We start from the raw sequence: 24,955 nt of genomic DNA, 5'->3' as shown, positions 1-24,955 counted from the left end.
CGCCGAAACTGCGACGATCACAGAGGACGACCAGGGCCCCCGATCGACTAATTGCTTCATTTTGATATGTGCATGTAAATGAATACTCAAAATAGTTATGACATGTAATAAGGTAAAACACTGTACCACCGACGGGTACCACCATAATCTCAACCTCTACCACTGTACAACGCAAGACCACCACCCCCACCGGACTCTTTTTTTTAACAGGGGGTGAACGTGGTAGTCGGAATTAGAGGTATTATGGTACCGAGGATGATGCTGTAAGATCATTGGTGAAGCCTGCCTGCTGGTTCTGCCCAGTGAGGCGGAGTATAAGAGTCTGTGTCTCCCTAGCATCTGCATTCTGTACCTGCGCTGCTGGGGGAAACATCTAGTCCAATAAAGCCTTCAATTGTACTCCAATCTCGCTTCAAGAGTTATTGATCGTGCATCATCCTGGAGCTGTGAAGCATCTGTGCTAACCATGTTGTGCTAACCACTGTGTTACCGTGCTGACAATGGAGGAAGAGTATCACCATTTACTGAGAGGGAGTAGGAAGAAGTTAGATTGCTAGTCTGACAGGGCAAAGACTGTCAGCATGAACTCTGTAGAGAAATGGAAGAGTACAAACCCGATAGCGGGAAAGTAGGTGGTATGGTAGCACAGTGGTTAGCACTGCTTCCTCACAGTGCTAGGGACCCGGGTTCAATTCCAGCCTTGGGTGGCTGTCTGTGCTTCCTCCAGGTGCACTGCTTTCCTCCCACAGTCCAAGGGTTTGCAGGTTAGGTGAATTGGCTATGATAAATTTGCCCCTTCGTGTCCAAAGGATAGATGGGTTTATAGGGTTATGGGGATGGGGCTGGAGAGTGAGCCCTGGTAAGATCGGTGCAGACGCTATCTCCACCATCTGTTGAAAAATTGTGCATGCAGACGATATTCCAAAAGGCAATCTTGTATTGTGGAAAAGTAATTTGTGTGTGTTTATTGTTGCATATTTCTTCGAGCCTTTGTCCAGTTCAAGTTGCAGGTAAGCATGAGCATGTGTATGTGAGAAACCACACCACCCAGCCCCTCCCTCCTCGCCACCTTTGCGTAAAGATCTTCTATCCGAGTGTGGTAGGCTATATTAGGGATATCGCGGTACCTAGGTGGGATGTACCTTATACTGCAGTATGAGTGGTAGAACCTGCCTGCTGGTTCCACCCAGCAGGTGGAGCATAAGAGTCTGTGTTTCACCTACAGCAGTCATTCTGCACCGGAGCTGCTGGGGTAATTACTTGATCATTAAAGCCTTCAATTGGACTAGAATCTCACTTCAGTAGTGATTGATCATGCATCAATTTAATGAACAAAATTGAAGAATGGCTGCTCTCCGCAACAAGCCAGAGTGTCTACAAATCATTGTAGACAAATACATTGACTGGCATGTTTCAACGGGTACATCAGGACAGCCCCGACTACCCCCAGGAAGGAACAGATAATGCAAGTCCTCCACTCAAGGGTGAGCCCAGAAATCTACACGCTTATCGAAGACGCGGACAGTTTTGAGGATGCAATGACTTATTTAAAAGAGCACTACGTCCACACTGAATCAGGTTAACGCTCGGCATCTTATAGCTACCAGACGGCAGATCCCAGGGGAATCACTGGACGATTTTTACCGCGCATTGTTAGTGTTAGGTAGAAACTGTAACTGTCCACAAGTCTCAGCCAATGACCACACAGAATTCTTAATACAGGATGCTTATGTTGCGGGCTTGCTGTCCTTTAAAATCCGCCAGCGACTGCTGGAAAACGACATGTTACAGCTTAAAGAGGCCTCATTAGAGGTCGCTTTTCAAAGTTTAAACTCGTTCCCAGCCGACAGCGCGACCCCATCGTGGACCCCCGACCAGAGACTACCCCAGGCCTGCGCCGCGTGGCCACCCGCCCACCACGGAGGGCTATCGAGCCATTTGTGCGGCCAGCCCCAACACCCCCGGCAGCACTGCCCGGCCCGCAACGCGATCTGCAGCAGCTGCGGGCTGAAAGGACACTTTGCAAAGGTATGCCTGGCTAAAACTAAAAATGCTAACCAGAACAATTGCCCCTCCAACTCACAGGCCCGCAGACCCCGCAATGTGGCAGCGTGTCTGCCGACTCCGCCTCCGCACGACATGTGCGACTCATGGGGGCCGCCATCTTGGCAACCCTCCCCCACGCGGCCCGCCACGTGCGATCAAAGGGGGCCGCCATCTTGGCCATCAGCCGAGAGGCCACTCGACGACTACCACCTCCACGGACAGTCATCACGGGGCCGCTCCAGCACCGCTGACCACGCCACCGACTAACCGCAGCTCAGTGCAGTCACTTTGGACCAGTACCTCAGAAAGTACCTCAGAAGCTCCATGATGTCTGTTCACGTCAACGGATATAAGACACCGCGCCTCTTCAACTCCGGGAGCACTGAGAGCTTCGTTCACCCAGACCTGGTAAGATGCTGCTTGCTCTCAATATTTCCAACACAGCAAACTATCTCCCTCGCCTCGGGGTCGCACTCTGTCCAGATACAAGGGCACACTATTGCAACACTAACGACACAGGGCGCCAACTCCTCCAACTTCCAATTGTATGTACTCCCAGACCTCAGCGCCGCTCTCCTACTCAGACTGGATTTCCAGTGTAACCTCAGGAGCCTAACACTCAGCTTCGGCGGACCCCTTCCCCCTCTCACTATATGCAGTTTAGCAACACTAAAATCGACCCCCCTCCACTCTTTGCTAATCTCACCGCTAACTGCAAACCGGTGGCCACTCGCAGCAGGAGGTATAGTCTGCAGGACAGGGTATTCATTAGAGCCAAAGTCCAGCGGTTCTTACATGAGGGAGTCATAGAGGCCAGTAATAGCCCCTGGAGAGCTCAGGTGGTGGTCGTCAAGACCGGGGAAAAGTTCCGGATGGTGGTTGATTACAGCCAGACCATTAACCGGTTCACGCACCTCAATGCGTACCCTCTCTCCCGGATTGCAGACATGGTAAATCAAATCGCCCAGTACCGCATCTTCTCCACGGTGGATCTGAAGTCTGCATACCACCAGCTCCCAATCCGCCCGGAGGACCGCCACTACACGGCGTTCAAGGCAGACGGCTGCCTCTTCCATTTCCTCCGGGTTCCCTTTGGCGTCACGAATGGGGTCTCAGTGTTCCAACGAGCAATGGACTGAATGGTGGACCAGTACGGGCTGCGGGCCACGTTTCCGTACCTGGATAACGTCACCATCTCAACCATGACCAGCAGGACCACGACGCCAACCTCCACCGATTTCTCCAAACCACCCAAAAACTCAACCTCACATACAATAAGGAGAAATGCATTTTCCGCACAACCAAACTAACCATCCTCGGCTACGTCGTGGAAAACGGGGTCCTAGGACCCGACTCTGACCATATGAGCCCCCTCTTACAACTCCCTCTCCCCCACTTTTCCAGGGCCCTTAAGAGGTACCTAGGATTTTTCTCCTACTACGCCCAGTGGGTTCCCCAGTATGCGGACAAAGCCCGCCCACTATTTAAGACTACACTCTTCCCACTGTCAGCAGAAGCCCACCAGGCCTTCAACTGCATTTTTTTTTTCTTTTTTTATATAGGTTTAGAATATCCAATTCATTTTTTCCAATTAAGGGGCAATTTAACGTGGCCAATCCACCTAACCTGCACATCTTTGGGTTGTGGGGGTGAAACCAATGCAGACGCGGGGAGAATGTGCAAACTCCTCACAGACAGTGACCCAGGGCCGGGATTCGATCCCGGGTCCTCAGCGCCGTAGGCAGCAATGCTAACCACAGTGCCGCCCTGGCCTTCAACTGCATTAAGGAGGACATTGCCAAAGCTGCCATGCGGGCAGTGGATGAATCCGTCCCATTTCAGGTGGAGAGCGATGCCTCAGAGGTCGCTCTCGCTGCCACTCTGAATCAGGCAGGTAGGCCAGTAGCATTCTTTTCCCGAACCCTCTCCGCTTCGGAACTTCGACACTCCTCAGTTGAAAAGGAAGCCCAACCCATTGTGGAAGCCGTACGGCACTGGAGGCACTACCTCGCAGATAGGAGGTTTACCCTCATCACCGACCAGAGATCGGTTGCCTTTATGTTCGATAACTCGCAGCGGGGCAAAAATAAAAATGACAAAATCTTGAGGTGGAGGATCGAACTCTCCACCTATAATTATGATATCGTATACCGTCCGGGGATGCTCAACGAGCCCCCAGGTGCCCTGTCCCACGGCACATGCGCCAGCGCACAAGACGACCGATTACAGGCTATCCACAATGACCTCTGCCACTGGGGGTCACCCGGCCCGCCCACTACATCAAGGTCCGCAATCTGCCTTTCTCCACTGAGGAGGTTAAAGCTGTCACCAGGAATTGCCCGATCTGCGCGGAGTGTAAACCACACTTCTATAGACCAGACAAGGCCCACCTGGTAAAGGCATCCCGGCCTTTTGAAGACTGAGTATTGATTTCAAAGGGCCCCTCCCCATGACCAACTGTAATCTTTATTTTCTTAATATCATAGATGAATTATTTTGCTTCCCGTTTGCCACCCCGTGCCCCGATATGACCTCCCATACAGTCATCAGAGCCCTGCACAGTGTCTTCACCCTGTTCGGTTTCCCCAGCTACGTCCACAGTGACAGGGATTCGTCCTTCATGAGCGACGAGCTGCGTCAGTACCTGCTCGACAAGGGCATCGCCTCGAGCAGGACTACCAGCTATAACCCCAGGGGGAACGGGCAGGTGGAGAGGGAGAACGCGACGGTCTGGAAGACCGTCCTACTAACCCTATGGTCCAGGAATCTCCCGACCTCCCACTGGCAGGAGGTCCTCCCCAACGTGCGCCTGTGTACGGCCACAAATAAGACTCCTCACGAGCGATTATTTGTTTTCCCTAGGGGCACTACCACGGGGGCCTCGATTCCATCCTGGTTGAGGACAACGGGCCTGTCCTCCTTCGGAAGCACGTCGGGACACATAAAACAGACCCGCTGGTAGAGAGGGTCCTACTCCTGCATTCAAACCCCCACTACGCATTTATCGAGCACCCCGACGGCCGACAGGACACTGTTTCCCTCCGGGACCTGGCACCTGCAGGATCTACAACTACTACTACCACTACCGCCGAGGTACCCCTCACACCACACCCCACCCAACCCCCCCCCCATGCCCAGCGCCCCAGCACCTACAGGTTTCCTGCGCTCCCTTTCACCCATCACATCGGTCAGGAACGAAGCTCTGGAAGGACCACCCCCAGAGTCCACCCTCAGATTCACACCGAGCATCTGCACACAGCCATCCGAAGCGGCTGCAACTCCGGTGCTCCGCCAGTCCCAGCGAACGATTCAAGCACCGGACCGACTAAACTTATAGACCTGTCACCCCCGCCGGACTTCATTTTTTTAACAGGGGGTGAATGTGGTGAATGTATAATATTAATTCACACTGTTTCTCACTGTGTCCCTGTGGGCTCCATCTATGAGCCGTTGCGCGGCTCTGCCTACAGGGGGAGATGAGGAGCATGTACAGGGCTCCGCCCTTGGCTCCGCCTATGGCTCCGCACAAGGCTCTGTCCACATCCGGAAGTATAAAGTGCTGCGGTCTTGCGAGCCTGCCTTCAGTTCAGCTAGTCGCAGGCAGGCTCAGTTGTAAGTCGATTAAAGCCACAGTTTACTTCTACTCGTGTCTTTGAGTGAATTGATGGTCGCATCAATCCTGCTTGATCGACTCTGGGAGCACGGAGAGCTTCATCCATCCCAATAAGGTAAGACACTGCTCCCTCGCTGTACACCCGATTAAGCAAAAGATCTCCCTGGCCTCTGGGTCCCACTCTGTGGAGATCCGGGGGTACTGCATAGCCAACCTCACGGTCCAGGGTGTGGAGTTCAATAACTTCCGACTCTACGTCCTCCCCCATCTCTGCGCTGCCAAACTCCTGGGACTGGACTTCCAGTGTAACCTGCAAAGTGTAACGTTCAAATTCGGCGGCCCCATACCCCTTCACTGTCTGCGACCTCGCGACCCTCAAGGTCGACACGCCTTCCCTGTTTGCAAACCTTACCCCGAATGCAAACCCGTCACCACCAAGAGCAGACGGTACCCAGTGCCGTGCCCAGACAGTGCCCAGGACCGGACCTTCATTAGGTCCGAAGTCCAACGGTTACTAAAGGAAGGCATTATCGAGTCCAGCAACAGTCCCTGGAGAGCTTAAGTGGTGGCTGTAAAGACCGGGGAGAAACATAGGATGGTCATAGACTACAGTCAGACCATCAACAGGTATACGCAGCTCGGCACGTACCCTCTCCCCCGCATATCTGTAATGGTCAATCAGATAGCGCAATACAAGGTTTTCTCCACAGTAGACCTTAAATCAGCCTACCACCAGCTCCCCATTCGCCCGGTCGACCGAACGTACACTGCATTCGAAGCAGATAGGCAGCTCTACCACTTTCTAAGGGTTCCCTTTGGTGTCACAAATGGGGTCTCGGTCTTCCAACGGGAGATGGACCGAATGGTTGACCGGTACGGTCTGCGGGCCACGTTCCCGTACCTCGACAATGTCACCATCTGTGGTCGCGACCAGCAGGCCCACGACACCAACCTCCGCAAATTCCTCCATACCGCAAAAATCCTTAACTTAACCTATAACAAGGACAAATGTGTGTTTAGCACCGATCGCTTTTCCATCCTCGACTACGTAGTGCATGATGGAGTTATAGGCCCAGATCCCGAACGCACGCGCCCCCTCATGGAGTTTCCGCTCCCCCACTGCCCCAAGGCCCTGAAACGTTGCCTGGGCTTCTTTTCTTATTACGCTCAGTGGGTCCCCAATTATGCGGACAAGGCCTGCCCACTAATCCAGTCCATGGTTTTTCCATTATCGGCAGAGACCCGCCAGGCTTTCAGTCGCATCAAAGCAGACATCACCAGGGCGACGATGAACGCAATCGATGAGTCCCTCCCCTTCCAGGTCGAGAGTGACGCATCAGATGTAGCTCTGGCGGCCACCCTCAATCAGGCGGGCAGACCCGTGCCCTTCTTTTCGCGCACACGCCACGCCTCAGAAATCTGCCATTCCTCCGTCGAGAAGGAGGCCCAAGCCACCGTCGTAGCTGTGCGGCATTGGAGGCATTACCTGGCCGGCAGAAGATTCACTCTCCTCACTGACCAACGGTCGGTAGCCTTCATGTTTGACAATGCACAGCGGGGCAAAATTAAGAATGATAAGATCTTACGGTGGAGGATCGAGCTCTCCACCTATAATTACGAGATCTTGTATCGTCCCGGGAAGCTCAACGAGCCTCCTGATGCCCTGTCCCGTGGCACTTGTGCCAGTGTATAAGTAGACCGACTCCGGACCCTCCACGACAACCTCTGCCACCCGGGGGTCACCCGGTTCTTCCACTTTGTTAAAACCCGCAATCTGCCATACTCCATCGAGCAGGTCAGGGCCGTAACCAGAAACTGCCAACTCTGCGCGGAGTGCAAGCTGCACTTCTACAGGCCAGAGAAAGCGCACCTGGTGAAGGCTTCCCGCCCTTTGAACGCCTCAGCGTGGATTTCAAAGGGCCCCTTCCCTCCACCGACCGCAGCACGTATTTCTTAAACGTGATTGATGAATACTCCCGGTTCCCTTTTGCCATCCCCTGTCCTGACATGACGGCTGCCACCGTCATTAAAGACCTCCACAGCATCTTTGCCCTGTTTGGTTTCCCCCACCTACATCCATAGTGACAAGCTGCGTCAATTCCTGCTCAGCAAGGGCATTGCCTCCAGCAGGACGACCAGTTACAACCTCTGGGGAAACGGGCAGGTAGAGAGGGAGAACGGGATGGTCTGGAAGGCCGTCCTACTGGCCCTACGGTCCAAGAATCTCCCAGTATCCCAATGGCAGGAGGTCCTCCCCGATGAACTTCACTCCATCCGATCACTACTGTGCACTACTACCAACGAAACACCTCATGAACGTCTCCTTGCCTTCCTTAGGAAGTGCTCCTCGGGGACCTCACTCCCAACATGGCTGGCAGGCTCCGGACCCGTCCTACTCCACAAAGACGTACGGGCCCACAAGTCAGAACCACTGGTTGAGAGGGTACATCTTCTCCATGCTAACCCCCAGTACGCCTATGTGGCGCACCCCAACGGCCGACAAGACACGGTCTCCCTCTGGGATCTGGCCCCCTCTGGATCCCCACACTCATCCCCCCACCAACCCCAACCATTTTTTCACCGGCGCACACCACCGCAGCCCCCTTCCCAGGAGGAACCGTCCTCCCACTGGCCCCATCCAGATGCGATGAAGCTGAAGACGACACGCTCCCAGAGCCACGGATGCCCAACTGACGCCAGCATCGCCGCCGGGACTGCGACGATCGCAGAGGATGACCAGGGCCCCCGACCAGCTGATAGTCTCATTGTAAAATGAACTTGGAAATAATTGTCTGTAAATATGTGTATTGCATGTAAAGGCACCGAAGGGTACCGCTATAATCTCTACCACTGTAAAAGTAAGGCCACCACCCCGCCGGGCTCTTTTTTAAACAGGGGGTGAATGTGGTAGGCTATATTAGGGGTTTCGCGGTACCTAGGTGGGATGTACTTCATACTGTAGTATGAGTGGTAGAACCTGCCTGCTGATTCTGCCCAGCAGGCGGAGCATAAGAGTCTGTTTCACCCACAGCATTCATTCTGTACCAGAGCTGCTGGGGTAACTATTTGTTCATTAAAGCCTTCAATTGGACTACAATCTCGCTTCAGTAGTGATTGATTGTGCATCACCGAGTAATCGGATACTCGTCGACCTGAGCTGATGATTTATGGTGATTATGTAATTGCCACAGATCCTGACAGTGCGGTTAGGTTTTAGGACAGGAACAATAGAAGCTGCCTACTTGCAGAACTGTATCGGTCTTATGATCCCTAATTCCCCCAAATATGTCAACTCGGCCTCAACTTTATGTTGTAAAGCTTCTGGGATGGGCTGAGCTCTGAAACATTTTGCTGTGGAATCGGAGTTCATGCATGACATAAAATGCAGAGGCAACTAAGCCAATTACAAACTAAGCAGTAATCCACAAATTGTGGCCACAAATTGCTGGCATAAAATGCAGAAATGGCATGCCAATCAGGAGTCACACCTCAGGATTACTAAACCAGTGGGGAACAAAGGGGGCTGGGGTGTTACCAAAGACATGCATGTTTAAGAAAGCTTAACCTTCAGTGCACTGTAGGTTTTTTCTTTGTTCCTTTGTTTCTTTTTTATATCTGACTTTGTACCAACTACGTTTTGCAATAAACTCAATCGAAACCAACCACTGGACTTTGACTCTTATTAGAAAATAAGAGATCTACTGTACCTAATATCTTTAGGGTTTCCCCCTATAAGTTACTAACTTAGCAGCTGTGCTGCTTAGTTCCAGAGGTTGTACTCCTCCTCACAGCTACAGGTCTGTTTACCCTCCACCATGGCCAAAGCACCTGTGTCAACCTCCATACTCAATGGTTGCCTGTTCACCATAAGTACTATCTCAGTCAGAGCCGTCTTGTTCACTTTAACCATGTTCAACTTATAAGTTTTGGATTCTTCCTCAGCATTTATTTCTACCTTATGTATTAGAGTCAAGGGGCAGCACGGTGGCGCAGTGGTTAGCACTGCTGCCTCACGGCGCCGAGGTCCCAGGTTCGATCCCGGCTCTGGGTCACTGTCTGTGTGGAGTTTGCACATTCTCCCCGTGTTTGCGTGGGTTTCGACCCACAACCCAAAGATGTGCAGGGTAGGTGGATTGCCCATGCTAAATTGCCCCTTAATTGGAAAAAATGAATTGGGTTGTCTAAATTTTTTCAAATGTATTAGAGTCGAGGTGTATTTTTTTTAAAGTGGGTGCGCCCTTCCTGGCGACAACATGCTTGAATGTGGCCCTTCCTTATTTAGACATTGCAAGCAAATCGTTGCAATGGCACATCTCTTGAGAGTGGTCTCCTCCACATCTGTAACACTCATCAAAATTCCTGGGCAGATGGCCCGTTTTCCTTCTTTGCTTCTTCACGATCCTGCTCCTGGGACTGCAGTTCAACCTCCCCTCTGCCCACCACTCAGAGTCCATGTCTCGCAACCGTTCGACTTCAAAGTTGATTCATCCTCGCCTTCCTGCATGCACTGTAGCTCAGAATAGCCCTTTTTGGCACACTCGGTGGTTTGCTTTAAGGATATTTTTGTTTTGACTAATAGTTTCCTTTGGACGTGAGATTGTTAACGCCACAAACAAGACGATCATGTAACATGTCACATAATGAAGAGCCAATTTTGCAGTGTTCAGCCATTTGACAAAGCCTGGCTACAGATGCAGAAGTTGTCTCCACGGGTCCCGGAATGCCAAATTAAATTTATACTGTTGCACTATGATGTTTGGGATTGTATTCTTCCCCAATGTGACTAACTGATCAAACAACTTGGTATCTGGGGCCTCTGGGGATTTTAAATTCCTAATGAGATTCTGGGCGGGATTCTCCGACCTACCCACCGGGTTGGAGAATCAGCGGGGGTCGGCATGAATCCCGCCCCCGCCGTCCTCCTAATTCTCCAGCGCCCCCAAAAATTTGCGCGCCGTAAGTTGCGCCGCCCGCCTCGGAGAATGGCGGGGTCCGGCACGACTCAATGGGTGCCGGGGCTGCCCAAATTCACCCAGGATGGGCCGAAGTCCCGCCCGTCTTTTGCCAGTCCCGCCGGCGTAAATTATAGTAGGTCCCTTACCGGCGGGACTTGGCGGCGCGGGCAGTCTCCAGGGTTCGTGGTGAGGCGCAGGGGATCTGGCCCAGGGAGGTGCCGCCATGGTGGCCTGATCCGTGATCGGGGCCCATCGATCCGCAGGCGGGCCTGTGCCATGGGGGCATTCTATCCTTCCGCACCGTGCGGAAACGAAGCCCTCTGTGCATGCGCGGGGATGACGCCAGCACGCGCTGGCGCTCCAGCACATGCGGCAACGCGCGCCGACCGCCGGAGGTCCTTCGGCGCCGGTTAGCCAAGCCCCTTTCCCGACGGCCAGCAGGGCGCAAACCACTCCGGGGCGGGCCTAGCCCCTGAAGTTGCGGAGCATTTTGCAGCTTTGGGGCGGCCCGACGCCAGAGTAGTTCACGCCACTCCGTCCCGCCAGGACCCCCCACCCCGCTGGGTAGGAGAGAATCCCGCTCTCTAAGTCTGGGGCCTGCATACTGTCAGCAAAATGACCTTTGTTTGTCTTCCCCAGTAATCCCATTAGCTGTGATAAAGTACCGAAGCCTCTCAGTGTACTGGCCCCAGTCTTCGCTCGCCTCGTCAAAAGAATCAAGTTTTCCTATTACAGGCATTATTTCTAACTCACTGTTACTGTAGAGACCACAGGTGGGACTTTCAGTCGGCCGACGCCTAAATTGGGAAACACAACTGTGCGGAAAATCGATTCCGACACCAAAATTGTGGCGGGCGCCGGTTTCGCCAAATCGCAATTCTCTGTTTCAACAGGGAACATCATTGCCGCAGCTGGCAAGACAGCCATGTGGCTGCGCATGCCGCTGACTGCTCACTGTGAACCTAGGGCCACGAGTCGTATGGGTCCCCCCCCAGGGAACCCCACCGAGGTGCCCTCTGGCCCCAGCTGATCCATAAGCGGGATGGGCATGTTCCAGTGCAACCAGTGCCATTTCATTGGCTGGGATGGTGTGTGTGGGGAGTGAAGTGTTGTATGCGGCTGCAGCTTGTCAGCCTCATGAGTGTCAATCACGGACCCGGTGAATCCTGCACCGTTTCTCATTGGAATCAATTGTATTCCACGTGGAGCCAGTGGCTAGCCCCTCAACGGTCGCTGAATCGGTCCAGGTGCATATCCAGTTTTACTGTTGTGGAAGTCCACAAATCCTGCCCCGGCGTCAACACTTCGTCTCGGGATCGGAGAATCCAACCGCACTTCTCTTCTCCTGAGGTGTCTTATGGCCAACCCTTCCCCCTTGGAATTTTGAAGCTCGTGACGGTTGTCGATTTACTCTTGTCGCCAATGTAATAGTCGCCAATGTCAACAAGGAAGCTTCTTAATTAACAAAGTGATTTATTGGAACAAACAAAAAGGTTAAAGTATGTACTGTCATGATATGCAGACATGCAGATAATGATATACAGACAGGCAGCTAATGAACACAGAGAACAGGACATGACCAATGAGCAGGCAGGCCGCTCAGGGATGGTATCTCACTATAAAAGGCACGAGGCGCTCACACTCCACCTCTTTCCAATGATGAACATCTACAGAGTGAGTCAGGGTGTATGTACAGTTTCACACCTCCAACACGTGGCTAAGAGCTAGTCTGGTTCAGTCAGACAGAATAACCACACTTAGGTTAGCAGAGAGTCGAACTCATAGAGAACTGTGCTAACTGTGCTATTGGTTCAATAAATCAGATTGAACTAACTTCAAGGTCTGGAGTATCTTTTGGTCAAAGCTGCATCCAGTTGCAGCCTGTGTTATCCCAGAGTACATAACATATCATGTACAGGAAGAGCAGTTGAAATACAGCTCTTTACTCCTTGACGTTTCGGTGCACACTCCCTGGACCCCTGCTCTCCAGACCACACGGTTTTGTCCTATTGGCCAGGGTTTGCGCACTCCCATGTGATAAGCTCTGGGTGGGTCACATGACCAGCGAGCGATCACCCCTTATTGGGGCCTTACTAGCACACCCACAGTTCTACATTACAGAACCAATGCCACTACTTGTTTCCACATATTAGGTTCAGTCTCAAAATGTCTGCTTTTTGGAGGCTATTGAATAGCTTTCACTAATTTTCTAAACTGACATTAATGCCATCATATGATAAAATCTTTGCATTACAATGTGATTTATTTTTGTCTGGAATGCTGACATTTAATTCTTTTTTCAATTCAGCAGTTTTCTTTCTTTTCTAGCATTTATAATGCCACCAGTTTTCCATGTTTGGCAGGCAGGGAAATGTAACTATTCCAACTCTTCAAAAATAAGTTGCTGCTTCTTAATTTGGGCAAAAGCATTCCACCGTCTGCAAAGCAACTGGTAACTTCTTGGTAAATTTGCAATGAGGAAGTAATTGCACTTCTTTATGCAGGTGCATTTCATGTGCAGAGGGACAGAAATTCAGGGACAGGGGCCTTGCAGTGAAAATTGACAGTGCTTTGCCTGGGGTTTTCCATCTGTACAGTACGAGAGAAGCAGGAGATTGACACTGCAGCATGCAGATTATGACAATTCCAAAAATATGCAAATAAGGAAAGTGCTTTCCTAGCCTAGCATTCCTTTGAGTTTGTGTTGTGTGGTGAACCACGTTCCACTGTTACTCATTGCTGTATATATATATTCACTGTTACTGTTTGTTCCATTGTTACTGTTGCTGCTTCTGTTGGCTCCGCCTGTGGCTCTGCCCCTTGGGCTTTATATATAGTTGGCTGATCTGTGGCCCTGCCCCCAGTGAGGGATCAGCAGCAGGCAGGCACACATCTCAGTGTATTAAAGCCACAATTTAGTTCTTTAACTCGCTTTGTATGTTTATTGATGGTCCATCATGTTGATAGTACATTGTCACAGTTCCCTTCAAAGCAGGTGTCCAGACAATAGGAAATGCACCACATACATTGCTGTAAATTGGTAAGAGTGTTTTGGATGTGTGTGGGGGTGAGGTAGTAGTAATCACTTTTTAATCTTCAATTTGTTGCATTTGATTAAGTGAATTTTGATTTTTTTTTGTGGCCTTGCACTTTCATTTACATTTTCTTTTTCTTTTGCTGTTACCACAATCAGCCAAGCTTCATTGTGATATTAAATAGCTGCTAATCTGGGAATTCCTTTTGAAAAACCCTTTTCCCCAAAGAAGCACACCCAATCCCCTCTTTGAACCTGAGAGCACGTTCCCCCTGTGTCTGTGTGGGTTTCCTCCGATTGCCTTGGGAGTTTTCTCCCACAGTCCAAAGGTGTGCAAGTTAAGTGAGGTTACAGGGATAGGGCGGAAGAGTGGGCCCAGATGCGGTGTTCTTTCAGAGGATTGGTGCAGACTCGATCGGCCGAGTGGCCTCTTTCTGCACTGTAGGAATTCTATGGTTCCATGGTTCTAAGTTAAATGAAAGTAAGGGTTCATAGAGGGTTCTTCATATGAGCTAGTGGGCAAAGGCCCATCATTAATCCTGTGGATGTGTTCACAGAACACCCGGACATATCATTGCAGATATGCCTTTGCCACCTGTATTTGCACTGGATTGTGTCCTCAAGGTGACATCTAGTTTGACCACCGGAAAGGTCACCTAGAAGTTGGAGGTGCACATGCAGTGACAGATGTATACAAACTGCACATCAAGCTGCATGCCAGTATGTGACTGTACACCGTGCAGCTAGATTGTTGTAACATTGTAACTTTTGTCACCTTAAAATATATGTAAATGAACGTGGCATGGTTTTCAGTTCTCCTTTGCATCTTAAAGATATGCTTGCCTAAGGCATGGGTGTGCATTGAATTCAAAATGAGAAATGTATGTAGTAAAAGGTTAGTACAAGTGAGGAGTGCATGTGGAATGGGTAATACTTTGCAGCAAGCACTTTTTAAACCACCCCAACATACATTGTATAGTTGGATATTCTATCGTTGGCAGATTACTTTAAGTCTGTCCTCTTCTGTATCTGTTCCTAAGTAGTGTACGCAGCATCCAGCCTACTTACTGAAGTGTTGGCTAGTGTAGACTTGAGAGATGAACAGACACTACCAGCACTGATGAAGGTTCAACTCAATTTTATTAACTAACTTCCAACTAACACACGATGACTGCGGGTCTAAATGATGCTAACTTAAATTAGAGACCTAAGCCTTGTCTGAACCAGTTGATTCTCTCAGCACGTGGTGTGAGTCTGTGCTGGGCTGGATGAGTTCTTGTTACACTGAGAGGCAGCACCCAGAATGAGCGGGAACCGTGGTGCCCTCTGCCTTTATAGTGTTGTGTATTCTAACTGGTGACTGGCTGCGGTGTTTGTACATGTTGATTGGTCCCTCTGTGTGTCCATCAGTGTGTGTCTGCACCATGATATACTGGTGTATATTATGACACTTACCATCTTGTGCCATGTATGATACACTGGTATCCTGCGAAGAGGGTGCCTTAAAGTCTCAAATTGGGTAACAAGCCCAGTGCCCATTCAGCTGCACATCCATTTAACTGTGCCTCAAACGTCAGATTGGGTGCTGTGTAACTCTGTCACTGACCACAGTACCTGTTTTGTGTCTCCCAATTGGTAATTCATTTATCATGAACAACACTCCCCCCACCAAGCCATGTTCAAGGCTCAAAGTATATTTTTAATTAACTTTCAAACTCGAGAAAAGCTGAAATTATTTTGCCCACATTTTAATTCACTTACATTTAAGTTCCTTTTGTTTTGTATCCACTGACATAATTTCTGCATTGAGCTTGATCCCTGTGCATGGACATAGTTGCATTGACAACTATGCATAATTATTCAAATTTGCAGAAAGATCAAGACCATCAGTGCACTGCCTTGCTGGTTCAGGTGTGCCATCAGTGTAGCTCTCAATTGCACAGATTCTAGAATTCCACCCCTTGTGTTGAGTGTAATATGTATTGCATTTCCCCACAGCAGACAGCATGGGCGTGATTCTCTCAGCCCGGGGCCGGGCCGGAGAATCCCCGGCTCAAATCGTGCCACGCTGCCCCGACGCCCGCACGCGATTCTCCACAGAGCGGAGAATTGGCACCATTGGCGCGGAGCAGGTCGGGGGCTGCTCTACGCAGCCGGCTTGTCAATTCACGGCCCGGGATGGGCCAAGCAGCCATCATTAAAACGCCGAGTCCCGGCGACGCCGTGCACACCTGCTCTCAGCCGGCGTGACCTCGGCGTGGAAGGGTCAGGGGGCGGCCTGTGGGGGCAGGGGGTGGGGGGGAGAAGGCCCGACCCCGGGGGGGCCCTCCTATGTGGCCTGGCCCGCGATCGAGGCCCACCAATCGGCGGGCGGGCCTCTCTGGCTGGTGGCCTCCTTTCTTCCGCGCTGGCCCCTGTAGTCCTGCGCCATGTTGCATCGGGGCCAGCACACTGACGGAAGCCACTGCGCATGCACGCGTTGGTGCCGGTGCCACTGCGCATGTGCACGTTGGCACCGGTGCGCAGCGCCCAGTTCACACCGGGATCAGCAGCTGGAGTGCCGTGAACTGCTCCAGTGCTGTGCTGGCTCCCTGTAGGGGCCAGAGTTGCTGATCCTGAGGCCGTGTTGACGCCCTCGAGAAAGGCAACGGCGTTTCCAACGACATCAACACTTAGCCTCAGGATCACAGTATCCCGCCCCACATTTTGAATTTTATAAGGAATATGTGTGAAATTAACTGAAATGCCATTGATTTCACAATAGCAAATAAGCATCTTGTAGCAACACATGTGAAGTTGAGAAAATCATTTGGTTCAAACATTATTTGATGATCATAGAAATGCTGACGAAAAGTGCAGTTTTGGCTGAAACTGACATTTATCCCTGCATATCAGAGATACAGAGAGACTTTTCTTTACCTTTGTGGTTTTGGGACCAAGTCTATGGCCGGAATTCTTTGGGGAATAGTGGGTGAAAGTGGCACCGGCTGAAAAGTCAGGGTGCACCTGCTTCCATCGGCACAGGAGCCAATACTGGATTTGACGGTTGTCAGTTTGGACCCAGTCATCACTAACTATGTGACACATGATGGAGCTTCCAAGATTACCCAAGTTCTCAGGCAGATTAGGTGTGTTAATGAGAGTTTGTATGTTAATGAATCTCCCATTTGTTGGAGGTCCGTGTGTAGTCGTTAAATTAATGGATCACACAGAAATACATGGGGTGGGATTCTTCAGTTGGCAAAGCTGAAATCGTGTTCACAATCGGCCAGAGAATCAACATTCTTGCCGAAATCAGGGGTTTTCGTGTTGCTCCATCCCCTCCTAAGGGGCATACGCCGCACGTCATATCGACTGCCTCACCTTTCGGATGCTCCGCCCCCGACTGGCCAAGTTCCTGACGACGTGGGTCTCTAATGCTATTATTTGTTGGGAACTCGACGTGGCGGCTGCGGAATCAGTCCAGCGCCGCCACATACGAGGCAGAGCCGATCTGCGGGCAGAGGGGACTTTAGCAGGGGCTGGGGGCACTGTTGGGGGGGTGGTCCAGTGGTCGTGAGCCAGCCAAATGGGGGGCACTACGGGTGCTCAACGCTGTCTGTCTGCTATCCCCCCACCAAACGGAGGATGGGTGACCGTTTTTGTGCCGGATTTTCAGTTGTAAAACGCCACCAATCCCACACCGACGTCAGGACATAGCCTGAAAATCGGAGAATCCAGCCCATGGTGTCAGGACTGGCAGAATGACAAAGGGGAGGGATTTTAATCCCGCGTTAACTATCAGCGAGAACAGCGACATGGGTGGAAAACCCCACGAGAATCAGAAAAATGTTATTCCCACTGGTGAAATTGTGTTTTCCGATTTTTCACGCCCCTCATCTTGATATAATGGGCTTCACGATCAGAAAGTGCGGGAGCCTCATTTAAATACATCTTAATACAATTACCGAGCCTCTCCCCACCACTACCCCCCACCCCCACCCCCACCACAAGACTCCCCCCCTCACTAACTATTCATACCATGTCGACAAGATTTATCTGAATCAGTTGAGGAAATTTGAAGAGGTATGCTCCCCACTTAAAAATATAATTTTGAACTGTCACATATTCCATTCTACTAAAAAGAAACTGTTTGAATCAATCCAGTCCTATGTGGACATTTGCAGAAGAATGTATAGAACATACAGTGCAGAAGGAGGCCATTCGGCCCATCGAGTCTGTACCGACCCACTTAAGCCCTCACTTCCATCCTATCCCCATAACCCCTCCTAACCTTTTTTTTGTACACTAAGAGCAATTTTGCATGGCCAATCCACCTGATCTGCACGGGCGCGATTCTCCGCACATCGACGGTGCGGAGAATAGCGTGGCTCGTAAAATTTTACGGCCATGCTGTTCCGACGCCCTCCCACTATTCTCCCCCCCCCCCCCCCCCACGCCCGACTCCCGATACGAATCGCTGCCGCGTTTTTTTACAGCCGGCAGCGATTCTCAGCTGATCGATGGGCCGAGTTCCCAGCCCTTTACGGCTGTTTTTACGAACGGCAAACATACCTGGTCTGGCCGTTCGTAAAAACGGCCGTAAACTCTCGATTTTTAAAACCATGGCACCGATTGGCACGGCAGTACCACGGCCGTGCCAAGGGTGCCATGGGCCCGCGATCGGTGGGCACCGATTGCGGGCAGCGGGCCCGATGCCCACGCACTCTTTGTCCTTCCGCCGCCCCGCAGTATCCATTCACGGGGCGGCTGAGGGGCATCCCGGCCCGCAAATGCGCGGGTTTCGCGCAAATGCGCGATGACGTCATCCGCGTATGCGTGGGTTGGAGTCTTCCAATCCGTGCATGCGCGGCTGACGTCATATGACGCGTCAGCCGGCGCTAACTCTGGCAAGTGGGCTTAACAAAATTCGTTAAGCCCGCGATGCCGGAGTTTACGGCGTCGGGCTGCTAGCCCCGACCGGGGACCAGAATCTTTGGACTGTGGGAGGAAATCGGAGCACCCAGAGGGAACCCACGTAGACACGGGGAGAACGTGCAGACTCCGCACAGACAGTGACCAGAGGGGAATCGAACTTGGGACCCAGGCGCTGTGAATCCACATTGCTAACCACTTGCGCTACCGTGCTACCCACGTTTACTGACAAATCTATTAGAGATCAGCTGGTAGGGGTCATGGGAAATTATGTACTCCAAAAACAGCTATTGAAACAGAAGGACCTGTAGCCACCTGGGGTGACCACTGCCCAAACACAAAATGGAAGATTGCAAGGAAAGCAGGGAAAATTGGACAGGTTGTAAAAAGCAAGCAGCTTGCAGAGTGCTTGTATATTTGGACTGCTGCAGAAACCAGTTTGGCTGTTGCTGAAACCAGACAACGCTATGAAAAGAAACAGTTAGCATATTAACGAGGCGATACCAGGCGATCCCCAGGCACAAAAGAAACAAGTTAACACTAACCGATACATTAAATGGAAGGCCAGACTTTTTGGCGCCAAAGAAGCCCAAAACAATAAATCCCAAGAACCGCCCCAGTGATCGAGATACTGTCCCGTTATTGGGGAATTCAAATCAATCAATTGGGAAGAGACCCAATCGATTACAAGAGTATAAAGGGCCCGCCCAGGTGGGCGCAAGACCCTGAGAGGTGTATAAAACAGAGACCCCGACCCCAGCTCACTCTGTCAGCCTCTCCTTGACCAGCTAGCCCTCCCAGCAGAACGCCATTGCAGCAGAAGAACTTTGTGCAGGAGAGGTCTGGACAGAAGCCGCCAGCGAGTAAGTCACAACGCACGCTACGGGAATAGACACTCCTGACCACTTTAGACCATAACCACTGGAAGCCTGCGGACCCAGGACAAAGCTAGAAGCCGTTGTTCCCTGATCCAGCAATTCCCTTATCCAGATAAGTATTTGGCCTAGTAGTGGTAGGGTTAGCCTAGTCTTATAGTTTATATGCATGATTAGTAGTACTGTAATATAATAAACGTGTCTTGTTTGAACTTACTAATTGGTGTATGGTTTTATTGCTTTGAACTTGACCTTGAAACTTGTAGCGGTATCTTAACGATACCTGGCGACTCCAAAGCTAAGTAACGAAACAGAGCCAAATTGAGTATTAAGCCCACTCACCCAGAACGAGCAACAGACCTGACTTTAGAGTCTACTTTAGAAATGTCCATTTTTTAAAAAATGTTTTTATTGGGTTTTGTACATGATATAAATACAGATATATACATAGAAAAGCAAAACGCAAAGGAACTTGAAAACACATAACAGGAAAGGATGTCTTCCCCCCCCTTTCTTCTATTTTCTTTTTCTTTTTACAAAACAGCAAACTAGGGTGGTGCCCCTAATACTATTTACATTTTTCAGTTCAGATGCCCTGGCCGCGACCCTTGTTCATTTCTTCTTCCCGTTCTTTATTACTTTCTCTCGCCCTGATGTGGATGTTATGTGCTATGGAGGATAAAGTTGAATCCATTTGGGTGGAAATCAGGAATAGTAAGGTGAAAAAGTCACTGATAGGAGTAGTCTATAGGCCACCAAATAGTAACGTTATGGTGGGGCAGGCAATAAACAAAGAAATAACTGATGCATGTAGAAATGGTACAGCAGTTATCATGGGGGATTTTAATCTACATGTCGATTGGTTTAACCAGGTCGGTCAGGGCAGCCTTGAGGAGGAGTTTATAGAATGTATCCGCGATAGTTTCCTAGAACAGTATGTAATGGAACCTACGAGGGAACATATGTAATGAAACCTACGAGGGAACAAGCGGTCCTAGATCTTGTCCTGTGTAATGAGACAGGATTGATTCATGATCTCATAGTTAGGGATTCTCTCGGAAGGAGCGATCACAATATGGTGGAATTTAAAATACAGATGGAGGGTGAGAAGGTAAAATCAAATACTAGTGTTTTGTGCTCACACAAAAGAGATTACAATGGGATGAGAGAAGAACTAGCTCAGGTAGACTTGGAACAAAGACTTTATGGTGGAACAGTTGAGGAACAGTGGAGAACCTTCCAAACGATTTTTCACAGTGCTCAGCAAAGGTTTATACTAACAGAAAGGAAGGACAGTAGAAAGAGGCAAAATCGACCGTGGATATCTAAGGAAATAAGGGAGAGTATCAAATTGAAGGAAAAAGCATACAAAGTGGCAAAGATTGGTGGGAGACTAGAGGACTGGGAAATCTTTAGGGGGCAACAGAAAGCTACTAAAAAAGCTATAAAGAACAGTAAGATAGATTATGAAAGTAAACTTGCTCAGAATATAAAAACAGACAGTAAACGTTTCTACAAAAATATAAAACAAAAAAGAGTGGCTAAAGTAAATATTGGTCCTTTCGAGGATGAGAAGGGAGTTTTAATAATGGGAGATGAGGAAATGGCTGAGGAACTGAACAGGTTTTTTGGGTCAGTCTTCACAGTGAAAGACATAAATAACATGCCAGTAACGGATAGAAATGAGGCTAAGACAGGTGAGGATCTTGAGAGGATTGTTATCACTAAGGAGGTAGTGATGGGCAAGCTAATGGGGTTAAAAGTGGACAAGTCTCCTGGCCCTGATGGAATGCATCCCAGAGTGCTAAAAGAGATGGCTAGGGAAATTGCAAATGCACTAGTGATAATTTACCAAAATTCATTAGACTCTGGGGTGGTCCCGGTGGATTGGAAATTAGCAAACATGACACCACTGTTTAAAAAAGGAGGTAGGCACAGAGCGGGTAATTATAGGACAATGAGCTTAACTTCAGTAGTAGGGAAGATACTGGAATCTATCATCAAGGAAGAAATAGCGAGGCATCTGGATAGAAATTGTCCCATTGGGCAGACGCAGCATGGGTTCATAAAGGGCAGGTCATGCCTAACTAATTTAGTGGAATTTTTTGAGGACATTGCCAGTGCAGCAGATAACGGGGAGCCGATGGATGTGGTATATCTGGATTTCCAGAAAGCCTTTGACAAGGTGCCACACAAAAGGTTGCTGCATGAGATGAAGATGCATGGCATTACGGGTAAAGTAGTAGCATGGATAGAGGATTGGTTAGTTAATAGAAAGCAAAGAGTGGGGATTAATGGGTGTTTCTCTGGTTGGCAATCGGTAGCTAGTGGTGTCCCTCAGGGATCTGTGTTGGGCCCACAATTGTTCACAATTTACATAGATGATTTGGAGTTGGGGACCAAGGGCAATGTGTCCAAATCTGCAGATGACACTAAGATGAGTGGTAAAGTGAAAAGTACAGAGGATACTGGAAGTCTGCAGGGGGATTTGGATAGGTTAAGTGAATGGACTAGTGTCTGGCAGATGGAATACAATGTTGACAAATGTGAGGTTATCCATTTTGGTAGGAATAACAGCAAACGGGATTATTATTTAAATGATAAAATATTAAAGCATGCTGCTGTGCAGAGAGACCTGGGTGTGCTAGTGCATGAGTCACAGAAAGTTGTTTTACAGGTGCAACAGGTGATTAAGAAGGCGAATGGAATTTTGTCCTTCCTTGCTAGAGGGATGGAGTTTAAGACTAGGGAGGTTATGCTGCAATTGTATAAGGTGTTAGTGAGGCCACACCTGGAGTATTGTGTTCAGTTTTGGTCTCCTTACTTGAGAAAGGACGTACTGGCACTGGAGGGTGTGCCGAGGAGATTCACTAGGTTAATCCCAGAGCTGAAGGGGTTGGATTACGAGGAGAGGTTGAGTAGACTGGGACTGTACTCGTTGGAATTTAGAAGGATGCGGGGGGGGGATCTTATAGAAACATATAAAATTATGAAGGGAATAGATAGGATAGATGCGGGCAGGTTGTTTCCACTGGCGGGTGAAAGCAGAACTAGGGGGCATAGCCTCAAAATAAGGGGAAGTAGATTTAGGACTGAGTTTAGGAGGAACTTCTTCACCCAAAGGGTTGTGAATCTATGGAATTCCTTGCCCAGTGAAGCAGTTGAGGCTCCTTCATTAAATGTTTTTAAGATAAAGATAGATCGTTTTTTGAAGAATAAAGAGATTAACGGTTATGGTGTTCGGGCCGGAAAGTGGAGCTGAGTCCACAAAAGATCAGCCATGATCTCATTGAATGGTGGAGCAAGCTCGAGGGGCCAGATGGCCTACTCCTGCTCCTAGTTCTTATGTTGTGACCATTGTCTTTCCCTGTGCTCTCCACCCCGTTTGTGTTCCCTTATCTTTTCCCCCTTCTGTCTCCCCTCTATCATTCTCCCGACCCCGACCCCGCCTCCCTCCCTCCTTTATTCTCTGCTACACCCCTTTCTTTCCTGCTGGGTTTGGCTACCTCATCTTGCTTCCACCCGCAGGGTCGTCCCTCCCTTCTATCATGTCCTGGCTACTTTCTCCTGGCTCTTGACTACTTGTTTATTTGTTTTTTGGCCACAAACAGGTCCAGGAACAGTCGGGTGAATGGCTCCCATGTTATGAGGGAGCCTCTTCCGACCCACGAATGGTGAATTTGATTTTCTCCATTTGGAGAAATTCCGATAGGCTGGACAGCCAGTCTGCAGCTTTAGGTGGTGCAGCTGACCACCAGCCCTCCCCTGGATTTTGTTTTCTGTAGGACCTTTTTTTTGGATCCCAGCATTCTTCCCCCTCTTATAAATGCCACGATTAATTTGTCCAGAGAGTTCAAAAAAGCCTTGGGGATATGTTTCTTACTTAGATCCATTCCGATCTATATCCCCAAGGCCTTTTTTAATTCACTGGACAAATGAGAAATTCCATTTTAATGAGCAGTCCGAGAGATCGATCAGAGAATTCAGGTGGGAAACAGTGCGGTCTAGGTTGGAAATGTGCAGCACAGGGGGCGCTCTGCTTCAACCACCATCATCCTGTGTGCACAATTGATTAACAATCTAAAACATTGCATAAAGATTTTCAGCAGGAAACGGCACCATTTTGGCGGGATACTGAAGTAGTTTCAGTTCACGGGGCACCCTGTACTGACTGCAATAGCCAGCACCCTCCAAACAGCACGATGTTTCACCTTCGGGGAAAAAGTGTCAGCACTGTGGCAAGTGGAATGCTGCAGAACCAAACAACAGCGGTCTTTCTTCTATGCCAGCAGAACCCCTACTTGTCACTTTCCCAGGGATAGATGTGTAACTAGGATCAGTGAATTGCAGCGTCATCTGACTGAAATAACCAAGGCACCATCAAGGCAATCATCCATGCTATATTGCAAAAGTGTGGAATCGGCCACTCAAAAAGGAGGAATATTCACGACATTACAGATAATCTCAACCAATGCCAAGTTAAAATTAGAATCAACACAGGGGCAAAGTGCAATGTTCTATTCCAGAGAAATGGATCTGAAGGCAACACTGGATCCCAATCAATAGTGCTCCCTCGTGGCTTCGAGTGGACTGACAATCATTACCAGGGGCGTGGCCACATTTTACTGGGTATAGGGAGACTTTGGGCCACATTGTGGTCCAATTTCTCAAGCCACTACTAGGACCCCGGGGCAGCATTTCATTAGGGGTCATCCGACTTGGCCCAGAAGTCCACGCTGTGCCACTTCAAGCCCCAGCATACTGCAACCCTGCCACTAGTAAAATACTAAAAATGGCAGGAAGAGGCCTTTAAATGGCCCTCAATTAGACAAAGGGCATATGCTGCCATTGGTAAAATCCCAGTGGAGGCAGGTAAGCGATTGACTCAGCACCTTCCCACCCACCCATCCTGATTTAATGCCCCATCCCCCACCGCGCTTTCATTGCCTCAGTTGCACCACCTTCACTAGATGGCAGCCTTTATCATAGATAAACAGCTTTAAACTGAAAGTGATTGTTCCCAAAAGCATTTGTTCTTGTCATGTATGCATTACATAAATTGCTAAATTTATTATCTATCTCAACTTGTCCAGTGGGCATTAAATGTCAATCATGTGGTGTGGGACAGGAATTACACAAAAGCTGGGTCGGATGGGGAATGTAGGTCACTTCATAAACTAAATTAATGAATTAGTTGTATTTAAACACCTATGAACTATTGCAGTAGGGAAGAGCTTGTTTATAAATGTGGAAGACTATTCCGCGAGTTTGAAAACATTCGCTTGCCTTGTCAGGGAAGAACAAAAATTGGATTGCACCTGACCCATTCTACTGATGAATAGTAAGTGTTTAGAGAGATGTTTCAAATCAGGGCCGGGATTCTCCGAGCCTGCGCCGGCTCGGAGAAACGCCGTTCACGCCGAGACGGCCCTCGATGCCATCCCGACAACGGGACACGAACCTCCGAACCAGGTAAACCGCGCGAACGTGGCAGGTGCCGCACGACCCGGAGAATTGC

This window comes from Scyliorhinus canicula, chromosome 3 (assembly GCF_902713615.1).
Source record: "Scyliorhinus canicula chromosome 3, sScyCan1.1, whole genome shotgun sequence".
In the NCBI taxonomy this organism is placed as follows: domain Eukaryota; kingdom Metazoa; phylum Chordata; class Chondrichthyes; order Carcharhiniformes; family Scyliorhinidae; genus Scyliorhinus; species Scyliorhinus canicula.
This window is presented reverse-complemented; position numbering follows the sequence as displayed.